The following is a 12,292-nucleotide window of genomic DNA, read 5'->3' as shown; positions in this document are numbered from 1 at the left end:
GTCTAGAGCCCATTCTTATGCTGTTCTCCAATAAAGTTCTAAACTCATAGAAGTTGGACCTCTTGGGGGTTTTGCAGCTTTTCTTCTCTCTCTTTTTTGCAGTTATGAACATTTCACACACCTTAGTTTCCATAGAATGACTGACCAGAGGTAGTTGTTTATTAGTGTGTTGGTATTGAAGACATTGGTACCACCAGATCTGCCTCTCCTGTAGCTTCTCCTGTAGCCTCTTAAGCCTTTCTTCTCTTCTCCTTCCTCCTTGCCATTCCATCACAACCAGACCTCACTTCCTTTCCCACCTCCTTCCAGCCTTTCTTAATCCTGCTGCTGTTTAACCATTTGCATCCTATTCTGTAGTTTCGTCAAATTGTATCCAATCTACTTGCTGGCGGGCGATGAAACTGAATTGCTGTGGAATGAAGGGGTGGTAAGGGAAACTCAGGACAGAATTACAGCTGTGCAGCCTGAACTGGATTTATGTCCTTGAAAGAGAGTTGAACACCTGCCGCCTGCCCTTCCCATGCTCATCTTGCAAAATTAAAGGCCTAAAGCTTTTTGCTTCCTCCTCTAATTGAACAGTAAGACTGTCTCCTCTAATAGCTTCTGAGGAGCAAAGGGAATACACCACCTCTCTGCTCCCCTGGAGATCACCCTTAATTTCTTCGGGTTTATATTTTGGTTTTTCAATCTTCAAATCGACATAAGGGCAGTAATACCTTTTGGGATTCAGTCTCCATAGGGATCTTTTCTTTGGAGCGAGCTGCATTCTCTATCTTCATTCATGTACCAAGGCAAATTGCACTATGAAATTTAACACCCCTTCCTACATGAGATATCTAAAGCACTGGAGGCCAGTGCAGTCCTCTGTAGATGCTGCTGGATTCAAACTCTCATCAGTGCCGGTCTACATGGCCAAAGGTTAGGAAGTGTAGCAGCTGCTGGAGGACATCATGTTTGCTACTCCAAATATTAAGCAGGAATGGACAGTGGCAAAGCTTCATGCTCTGGCACTGGGGGGGGGGGGAGCAGGCAGAGGTGGGGCTGGCGTGCATCCCGGGGGCAAGGCACGCTGCCCGCAGGGGCATGATGCCCCGCGCGGGTGGGGGGGGGCAGTTATGATAGCATCCCACCAGGATTGTGCTTCCAGGGGCGGTGTGCTGCCCCCGCACTCCTCTTCCTCTGCCCGTGGGAATGGGCAGACTTTGAGTCAGGTCACACACACACACACACACACACAGGATCCTGAGCCTGGGAATTTTGAGTATCAAAGTTGAACTGAGTTCACAGCTCTTCCAGGGGAAAACTTGCTTGTGGTTACTTCTACTCCCCCCTACTCCCCCCCCTTTCTGCAGTATAATTTATAGGGACTGGGAACACATGGTTATGTTGGCTATTTGCAGATTAGTTGCGCTGCAGAAGGCGTGCTGGGGAGACCACACATTCAAGAAACGCAAAATAACTTTTGCTAGGTTTTAATAACAAAAACCAAAACTCCTTTTGCACTTAATTACAATATATCAATAAGCATGACCCATCCACCAGGGTACTGAGGGAGCTAGGTGCTGCTCTTTATATACCATACCCAACAACTTAATTATCACAACTTAACAGCAGCTGCTATACTGCTTCACAGCTGTAAAACTAGGTCATGTTATTTGCTCTGGCCTTTAAAGAAATACACATCTTGTGGAACAATAATGCGCCTTCAAATTTAAAGAGACAATTCAACAGGTTAAGCAGCTGGGAGTTATAAATCCTTGGTGATCAGATTACCCAGAAATCCATCCGAATCCCAATCTAGCCTCTGCCCATTTCTGTTGCGAAAAGGGGTGCTGTCAAAACTCAACCCAAAGTAAACCTAAGAATTCCTTCTTACATGAAGTACCCGAGAAACATTGAAGTGTTTTGTTAAGATAGGTGAAGTATATTGAGGGGGGTATATTGGTGGGGGTGGGGTGTATTGTTGTCAGGCCCTAGCTTCTTCTAAAGGGGAGGGCCTTCACACAGTGGTTTAGCAAGCATCTCTGTGAAGTACATGCTCCTCTTTTAAAAAGGAGTGGGACTTGGAGTGGGAGGTGATTGGGGTAAGCTGTGGGGATAAAAGTGAGGGGTGGGTGGTGTGTAAAGTGTGGTGGCGTTGGTCAGGTGTGGGGGAATGGCAAAGAGGTAAGAAGGATGGCAAGCAGAGTGAGTGTGGGTGCCAGCCTCGGATGTGTGCATAGTCTTGTGATGTTTGTCTTCCTGTCTTGTGATTGTGCATAAAACAAAGCAAGACCATTTCTCCCTGGATTTCAAGATTTTTGAAATTCTCACTTGTTTTACCCCTTTCTTGGTGACATTTAAGTTGTATCCAGCTATGCCCTACTTTGAAGAACCCTTTGAAATGAATTACCATGGTTAACTGAATTTCATTGGTTTCTGTGGATCTACTGTGAGTTGGGCTAACATTGGATAGATATCAACCATATTTCCCCCTCCCACAAAAAGGACCGTTCATTATCTCATCTTCCTTTCATCATGAAACCAAAAGGCACCATATTTGCATCATACACGTAATCAACCACCCAGGAATTGACCCACTAAGTTTCAGCAAGATGGCAGCCTAATATGTCTACAGGCCATGATTAATTACATTGTGACAGGAATGTCCTCCTTTATAATAATAATAATATTTATACTTTTCAAGTTTATACATTTCACAAATTTTACAATCATTTTGACATTTCAAAAATTGACTTCCTTTCCCCTCATTCTACTGTTCCTTAAATTTATTTTTAATATCTTCTACCTATCGGAATTAACTTAATTTCCTCATTTGTTTATCTCCTTTAAATATATACTCATGAAACTGCAGGTTATTACAATAATCCCACCAATGTTTTTATCTGTTTACAATTTATCTGTAAATATTCAATAAACCATTTCCATTCTTATATGAAAAATTTGTTATCTTGATTTCTTATTCTTCTGGTAAGTTTCGCCATTTCTGCATATTCCATAAGTTTTCGTATCCATTCTCCCTTTGCTGGGACTTTGGCTTCTTTCCAGAAAGAAAGAAGGAAATGGATGCCTTCCCTCTGACTGAGACCTTGAAAAGATGCTATGCATGAGTAGACGATGCCCAGGTAAGGTCGGTCAATGCTTTGACTCAGCCAAGAGCATCTTCTTGTGTTTTATAGACATTCCTTAAGAAAGTAGGTTGAATTAGATGGTTCAGCTGGTCCTCCCAACTTCTATGACTCACACAAATGGTGTGAATTAAGTTGTGCTATCTTTACTGTGGAATGGTTGGGGAATGTGGCAGGAAAATACAAGGCAGGTTGGTCCCAGGTATCATAATTCATCTTGAACCTAGTCAGCACATCACCTGAGGTCACAACAACCTAGCAATCTTCTTTTAACAACAGGCCTCTAAACTGCCTTTGGGGATAGGGTCAGAATGACATCGTTATTATTTTCCACGCATACTTTTTAATCATCTACAGGGCAAAACTAATTCTTTCTTCCCTGAAAGCTGAGTCAGAGAGCCATAACACCAGAAGATGATTCTATGACAAGACTTTTGGGGTTCATGTCTGGGATGCAATTGATATGATCAATAAACATGTGGTTGGTGTATATTTATTAGGTCTGTGGTCAATTTGGATCAACCAGGGATTCAGCCAGAGCAAGTTGAGGTGATCCTGATTCACCCAGATTGGACCAGGCCTACTTACAGCGATCAAGGGCTGTCAAATCAGGTTGGATCTGCTACAGATCGCATGGGGTTGGGGCCACACCTAAGTGCTGGATTAGACCAATATAGAAGAGCCCTATTTTTTTCTTATTTAATTTATGATTCACCATTCTTCTAAGGACCTCAAGGTAGCGGAAATGCCTCCCACCTTTCTCCGCACAATCATCTGAGGTAGATGAGTCTGAGAGATAAGATTAGTCTGAGAAATTAGTCTGTGCTCAAACAGTACGAAACAAGGTTTGACACTCCCCAGTCCTAGTTTGGTTATGAACCATAATGATAACACCATCAAAAGACACAATGGGGAAAATGTTAAAAATATCTTTCAGCAAAAAACCAGAAGCTTACTTATTAGGAATCACAGATTCGGACATCCCTAAAAAAGTAAAAGAACTTTTTCTCTATGCTATGGTTGCAGCAAAAATACTCATTGCGACAAATTGGAAAAGCGATAAAGTCCCCTCTAGATCAGAGTGGATTCAAAAAATGACCGAATATGCAGAATTAGACCATTTATCAGAAAGAATAAAAAATAAATCAATGGAAGTCTTTATCACAAAATGGGAAGTTTTAAAAATCTATTTGAAAAATAGTAATGACAGTTTAAGTCTGTAGCAGCATTCGAATAACTTCAGTAGGAGTTTTAAGTTTGATGAAAAACCTAGGATAGAATAAATAATATTAAAGCCAAAACATGTTATAATATGGAAGTGAATAATGGATGAGCAATAGAAGGAGTAGACGTGAAGTCAGCTATATAGGAAAAGTCGTCTTTATGTTAAATGTATCATGAGCACTATTTAAGTTATTGGTGTTGTTGTTGTGATTGTTGTTTTCTTAGTTGTTAGGAGGTGATGGATATTTGTTTATCTTCATATTTCTTTTTTATGTGATGTATTAAAATGAAATTATTTTTTTAAAAAAAGACACAATGGTTTTAAGAGAAGCACAAAACAAAAATCCCTGCAACTAAGGACCCTGGGCAGAGGTGGAATAGTGGAAACCGCCTCCCCAGCCTGACTCTTCCAGAGAAGAGGAAGACAGTTCAGAATCACAACAGGGGTTTGAGGAAGGTCACATCTCAGAGGCAGATGAGGGGGGAACTTGGGAAATAATGGGAAAGGAGGAGAAGGAGAAGGAAGCACCAGGAGGATGACAGCTGATGGACACAGTGTATTTAGAAAGCATTCCAGACCCCCCTCCCAGACCCGGCAAGCCTTGAAAGTAGAAGAGCAACTAGCTCAAAGGCAGATGGCACTCATCAGCACTCGTAGAGATGACAAATGAGGAAGTGGGAGAGGTGGCGGGGGGTGGGGCAGATTCACTCAGGACAACGCCATTATCCAAGAGGCTGGGTTCCAAAGCCTCTCTCCGTAAATACTGAATAAAAAACAGGTGGTAAGAAACATTTCCTTGTCTTTGTACATTCCTGGGCAGCCAGCTGTGGGAGTTGCTGGCAGACACCTGACACCGTCTGAGACAACTTGAAAGACAAGGGAAATGAAAGCGGATCAGAACTATAGTTTGTTAACTATAATCTTAGGAACTGTAATTTGTTAAGGTGGCTGAGAGTTGTTAGTAGGTCCCTGATTCCCATTTCAGAACTATAATTCCCAGAGTTCAGCATACAGCTGACAACACACTACAAAACCTCTGGATGACTCTACATATATATGTTGTCATTTAGTTGTCTTAGTCGTGTTCGACTCTCTGTGACCTCATGAACCAGAGCATGCCTTAGAAACTCTCACTTTTTTCTCAGAGCGTCTTCTTTTTATGTCCATGGAGTTTTCTTGGAAAAATACTGGAGTGGTTTGCCAGTTCATTCATACATATACATATACATATACATATACATATACATATACATATACATATACATATACATATACATATACATATACATATACATATACATATACATATACATATACATATGTGTGTGTGTGTGTGTTCATTCATATATATATATATATATATATATATATATATATATATGCAGGTTTTGGTGTCCTCGGGTGTCTTCCCGTGTAAAAGTTGGGGTGTCTAGGCGACGTTTCGACGAGGTCTCACTCGTCATCTTCAGGCTGGTGCTTTCGGCTTCTTGTTACTGGAACAGAGCAGGATCTCAGTGTTTGAGTTCCTATAAATACTGTAGAGGGGGTGTGGTGTATAGCCTCCAATGTTCTGGGCAGAGAGGAAGTTCCCAGGCTAGTGTGCCTTTTCTTCTTTTGTTCCTTAATTACTTGAGAGATATCTTGAGTGATTTCTTGAGTGATATCCTGAGTACCACTTAGGTGGGTCATTAGGTGTGGATTAGTTGTTAAAGTCTTTGTGTCTTGACCTCTTGAACTTTGTGAAGAGTTTTCCTGAGAAGATGGCTGTACTGTACTTAGTTGTGCTCTGGCTTGGCTTCGTGTATAGGGGCGAGCTGTGGTTTTGTGGCTTGTGTCAGCCAGATCTGTGTAGGGATTGCAGGGGGGTGCAGCATCCGGAGGTGCCACCATGGATTGGCTACTGGATGGTGTCTGTAATTCATCTGTGGAGAGGGTCTGGGTTGGGTCTGGTGTGGTTGATTGGTGTTGGCGTTCTGTGTGCCTCTGGATCTGGTGTCAGTTTTTGTGGGGAGGGCTAATTTCCAGATGTCTGGCAAGCGGGATGTGTCGTCACGCTTGTTCATGTTGTGAGGGTGTTTCTCTATCTCGATGGCTTCCATGATTATTCTCTTGTGGTGATGTTCCGTGTTAAAGAGCAATTTGGAATCTGCAAAATTAATTAATTAATTTCGTGTCCTGTTTCTTTCATGTGTTGGAAAAGAGAGGAAGTTTTTTCTTCTTTTTTGACGGCATTCTTGTGTTCTGCGATACGTGCATTTATTCGTCTGTTTGTTTGTCCAATGTACGTGGCTGGGCAGACTTTGCAGGGTATTTCATAGATCCCTTGGTTTTCCAACTGGATTTTATCCTTGGGGTTTCTGAGGATATTGGCTATTTTTTGGTTGGTGCAAAAGGCTGTTTTGATATTGTGTTTATGGAGGATTTTGCTAATTTTATCTGTAGTGCCCTTGATATAAGGAAGGAGGGCCATGCCATTGTTTTCTTCTGTGTCTTGGTTTTTGGGGGGTGTTTCCTTTTGGATTAGCTTCGTAATCCTGTTACGTAATCCTGAAACGTCGCCTAGACACCCCAACTTTTACACGGGAAGACACCCGAGGACACCAAAACCTGCATTCCTGTACCCGTGAAAATCTACGAAAGCATATATATATATATATATATATATATGAATGAATGAGAGAGACAACATGGGGCAACTGAATTGAACTTTTGAGGGAACCCCCAATGAAGGCCCCATGGTGCTGAATAACTCTTCCCCAAGCATCACCTATTGAAGACAACCATCCCAGTGTGACTGGAACCACTGCAAAGTGGTGCCACTCACCTCCAACTTGGATAGCCTCTCCAGGAGGATACTATGGTCAATGGTATCAATAGCTGCTGAGAAGTCAAGGGGGGTTAACAGGGATATATTACCCCTATCCCCAGGGTTGTTTGTATGGCAAAACTAACCCAAAACCCTGACTGAAATGGATCTAGAAAACCAGTCTCCTCCAAGAGTGCCTGAATCTGGTCAGTGACCACCCGTTTAAGAACCTTGCCCAAGAAAGGTAGGCTGGCAACTGACCTGTAGTTGCTTAGGATCTCAGAATCTAGGGATGGTTTCTTAAGGAGCAGTCTTATCATTGCCTCTTTCAAACAGGTGGGAACCACCCCCCTTGTAAAGAGGCATTGCCCACCTTCCTGGCCCAGACAGCTGTTTCCAACCTGCTAGATTTTATCCGCCAGGAACGGCAAGGGCCCAGAGTGCAGGTAGTTCCTTGAACTGATCCAAGTGCCTTTTCCACATCCTCAAACTACACCAACTGAAATTCATCCAACGAAACAGGACTAGACAGTGCCCTGGCCATCTCTTAAGATTCTACTGCTATAATGGCAATGTTATATATGGCCTTAGCACAGAAAGAGACTACATTGCTAGTTCATTTTATTGGGTGAAGGAAGCAATGGACTAAGAGTAGGTTTCTAAGCCCATCACTTCCTTCAACAAAATTAACAACATGTCCAACTACAATGGTACCTCGGTTTTAGAGCATCTTGGAAGTCGAACGTTTCGTCTTTCAAACGCCAAAAACTCAGACGTAACTGCTCCAGTTTTTGAATGCTTTTCAGAAGCTGAACATGCTACGTGGCTTCTGTACTGAGTTTTCAGGACGTAAATGCTTCCGGAAATGCAGTCTTCAGTTTTTGAACATTTCAGAAGTTGAACAGTCTTCTGGAATGGATTACATTCGAAAACTGAGGTTCCACTCTATATTAAAACTGCATGGGTCCTCAGATTCAGGAATAGCATAAGGAGAGTCCTGCTGGATAATACCAAAGAAGCCTTGATTCAGAATTCTGTTCCCCAGAGTCGTTCGTGACTGGACTTAACTGTCAGGGGCCCTTTACCTTTTTAGTGACCAGACAGGTGCCTCAACTCAAGATGTTGGTCAGAACTTTCTGATGTAGCAGTCAACACATAAACATTGAGTGGCTGACAGGTGTCAGTGGTGACGACTGTGGAACAATGAGGGTCTGGGTTTGGTTTGGTTTGGTTTGGTTTGGTTTGGTTTGGTTTGGTTTGGTTTGGTTTGGTTTGGTTTTAGATATTCTGAATGTTTTCAAATGTTTTAGATTATATATATATATATATATATATATATATATATATATATATATTCATTTGATTTTTAATTGTACAGTTATACCATTTTGATATTTGCTACCTTGGGCAAATGCATCAGAGAGATCTAGAAATTGAGGTTACCTAAACCCTAAAGCACCAAGCAATGGAAACTTTGAGGCAGTGGTAGACACTTATTGGAATTCGACTAGGAAGGATTGAACCAGCTTCCATAACGCCCCAGGCAAGACCCATGATTTCCCGCCATTAAATTCCATACACCCCAATAAACTCTTTTCTGGGGCTGGTCTGTGTATTAGGTTGTCATTAAGCCAGCGATTACAATCATTTTTTAATAGACATGAATTAAGACAAGACAAGCATAAACCGGAAGATGGTGTGGTGACAGCAATGTAACATGTGCCCTCATGGTTCATGAAGAGTTTGCGATGCTTGGGTGGAGCCTCACACCTCCTAGGAGATAAGTGTTCTGGACAGCATATATAAAGCTCCCCTTCTCCCAGGGATCTCTAGTCATACACTTGGATTCATCAGAATCACCATCTCCCACCTGCGTTCAAGGTGAGTGGACTCTCTCAGAGGCATTTAGTTGGTTGCTGTGAGAACAGGATGCTGGACCAGGTGAGGCCTTGGCCTGGCCTGGTCTAGCAGGACTATTTTCTTATATTATTATTTTCTCCTTTACTGGAGAGATTTAAGCAGAGGCTGAACTAGAATAATCAAGGATACTGCCCTAACATCCTGGATGAACAGATCCTGCACTGAGGAGGGATTTTGGACAGAATCAATGAGATTGAAGGTCCCCTTCTCATCCTAGAAAGCTATGAAACCTAAGCTGTATTTCTTTGACTTCTAGGCTTGCCCATTGGGGAATTGGGTTGGCCATTTTGAAAAGGCCTCCCTGGAGGCCTTATCCAGAGAATTTCCTTATCTCCTTAGAGGCAGCTAATTGCCCTACATAGCAAGCAGCCTCCTGAAGTAAAATTATCTTTCTCAGTGATAGTGTACCTGATTTACAAGGCTTCAATCCCCAGCATCTCCAGGTAAAGCTGGGAGATATTCTCAACTTGAAACCCTGGAGAGACACAACCAGTACTGAGCTAGCTAACTTTGACGGTGACTCGGAAACTACAACTAATCCAGAATGTGGCAACTAGACTGGTGACTGGGAGTGGCCACCAGGACCATATAACACCAGTCCTGAAGGATCTACATTGGCTCCCAGTACATTTCTGAGCACAATTCAAAGTGTTGGTGCTGAGCTTTAAAGCCCTCAATGGCCTCAGCCTTGTATACCTGAAGGAGCGTCTCTGCCCCCATCGTCCAGCCCAGACACTGAAGTCCAGATCCAAGGGCCTTCTGGCAGTTCCCACACTGCAATAAGTGAAGATACAAGGAACAAGGTAGAGGGCCTTCTTGGTAGTAGGAATGCCCTCCCATCAGATGTCAAGGAAATAAGTAACTATACAGCTATACAGCAGGCATCTTACTTTATTCATAGGACAAGGACCGTAGCTCAGTAGCATAGCATCTGCTTTGCACACAGAAGGTCTTAGGTTTGATCCTCAAAATCTCCAGTTGGGGCTGGAAAAGACCCCTGCTTCAAACACTGGAGATCTGGCTCCATTTAAGGCAGCTTCCTATGTTCTGACATTCTGTCTCATTCAGGAGAGCCCTAGTTGTATTCTCAATGCAGTTCAAATTTCATGTGGATGCTGTTGTTTCTTGCTGACATGCCCCATTCTTCTTCCTCTTCTCCCCAGCTTTGCTTCCACTCCACAAAGATGGGCTGCTGTGGCCATTCTGACTCTTGCAGCTGCCATGGGCATGGAAGAACCAGAGTAGTCTACTGCTACATGCCGTACAGCGGTGTCCAGTCCATGAATTCCTGCTGCTGCTCGTGCTGTTCACCCATGCAATCCATGCACTCCTGCTGTGCTCCCAAGTCCCATGGCTGCTGTGCTCAAATTCAGCAGTGTTGTGTCCCAAGCAAGAAATGCTGCTAAGGGGAGTGTGCCCGTCCCCCCACTTCACCTGCAATTGCTGAAGGAATCAACATTGCTGCCAATAACACTAAATTCAAGGCCTGCTGTTTTGTTTTCCCTTCCAACATACCGCTGAGCAAAATGTCCAGCTCTGTCTCACTACCTGATTTATCTTACCGCAGGTTGTCCTATTGCTTTAACTGCTGGAATGCTTCTGAGAGGAGGTGGGGGAGATGAATTTGAGAGGATCACATTTTGAGTCTATCACACTGTTTTCAACTGCTTTCTTGGTAGACGGGACAAATCCCCAGATTCCAAATTCTGAAACTTTTCTTTACTTGCTTTTATTGTATATGTAGAATGCAATAAAAAATAGACTTTTCTGCAGCAATCCACTGTATTGGTGTCCTTGATCCTGAAGCTGTCCTTTCCACAATTACATTTTAAATCCAAAAGGGTTTCCATTTCTCAGATGAACAAGTTAGGAAAAAACTTCACTTTCAGAAATTTAGCCCCTAGTTATGTATTTTAATAATCACCATTTAATAGTAAAGGTAAAGGGACCCCTGACCATTAGGTCCAGTCATGACCAACTCTGGGGTTGCGGCGCTCATCTCGCTTTATTGCCCGAGGGAGCCGGCGTACAGCTTCTGGGTCATGTGGCCAGCATGACTAAGCCGCTTCTGGTGAAGCAGCGCAGCGCACAGAAACGCTGTTTATCTTCCCACTGGAGTGGTACCTATTTATCTACTTGCACTTTGATGTGCTTTCAAACTGCTAGGTTGGCAGGAGCAGGGACTGAGCAACAGGAACTCACCCCGTCGCGGGGATTCGAAGCGCCAACCTTCTGATCGGCAAGTCCTAGGCTCTGTGGTTTAACCCACAGCACCACCCGCATCCCTTAGGCTGTCTTAAATCCAGTTTAGAACTCCAGGACTACTTATCTCCACCATGCTTGACTCATCTCCTTCCTTCCTTCCCATATTAGGATTCAAGGCAGCTTCCAGAGGTACAAACTTGAGCAGAAGTTTGGGGGGCCCAATGATGCACACATGACATGCACATGGTGCTGGGAGGAGCCAGGGGGTAGAGTCGAATGTGGTGGCAGTGTGGCTTCAATGGTTGGCAGCTCCTCCTTTCTGGCACTCAGCCTCTTCCTGCTGCTGCTGCCACTGGCCCAGGGATGCTTCCTCCTCCTGCGTCTCCACAGTAGCAGGAGTTGTTGCTGTTGTTTAGTCATTTAGTTGTGTCCGACTCTTCGTGACCCCCTGGACCAGAGCACGCCAGGCACGCCTGTCTTCCACTGCCTCCCGCAGTTTGGTCAGACTCATGTTTGTAGCTTCGAGAACACTGTCCAACCATCTCACTCTCGAACAAAAATACAAGCTACAAAAAACAAAAGAAAAAAATAGAGAAATAGAAAAAAGAAAGTTAAAACAAATCATTTTTTATAACTTTGAACTCATTAACTTGTTTCCTTGACTTCCTCACACCTCCCCTTTTTGTATTCCCATTAAGATATTCAAATCAGCAAATCCTTACCCTCTTTCATTTATCTTAACTCTAAATCTTAACAAATTGTAACCCTATAATTTCGCCAAATTTTTAGTTCATTTTTGCATACTCTTTTTTGTTGCTAATGCCACTTATTTCCAGTCCAACATCATTTTAACATTCATTAATTCTACAGTGTTTCTGCAAATAATCTTTAAATTTCTTCCAATCTTCTTCCACCAACTCTTCTCCCAGGTCTTGGATTCTGCCAGTCATTTCCACCATGCCGTCCCCTTCTTCTTGTGCCCTCAATCTTTCCCAGCATCAGGGTAGC

At 43.1% G+C, this 12,292-nt stretch overlaps 1 long non-coding RNA gene across 1 annotated transcript; it reads left to right on the top strand.

The window, feature by feature from the left end:
- Positions 1–8,150: 8,150 nt before the first annotated feature.
- LOC309330605 lies at positions 8,151–10,833 on the top strand. Its single transcript, XR_014151508.1, has 3 exons — positions 8,151–8,368; positions 8,818–9,040; positions 10,243–10,833. It is a non-coding gene; the product is annotated as an uncharacterized lncRNA (long non-coding RNA).
- The last annotated feature ends 1,459 nt before the right edge of the window (positions 10,834–12,292 follow it).

Source organism: Podarcis erhardii (genome assembly GCF_964252035.2).
Source record: "Podarcis erhardii genome assembly, chromosome: 15".
Lineage (NCBI taxonomy): Eukaryota > Metazoa > Chordata > Lepidosauria > Squamata > Lacertidae > Podarcis > Podarcis erhardii.
The sequence above is the reverse complement of the archived record's forward strand: the minus strand, read 5'-3'. Positions and strand labels throughout refer to the sequence as shown.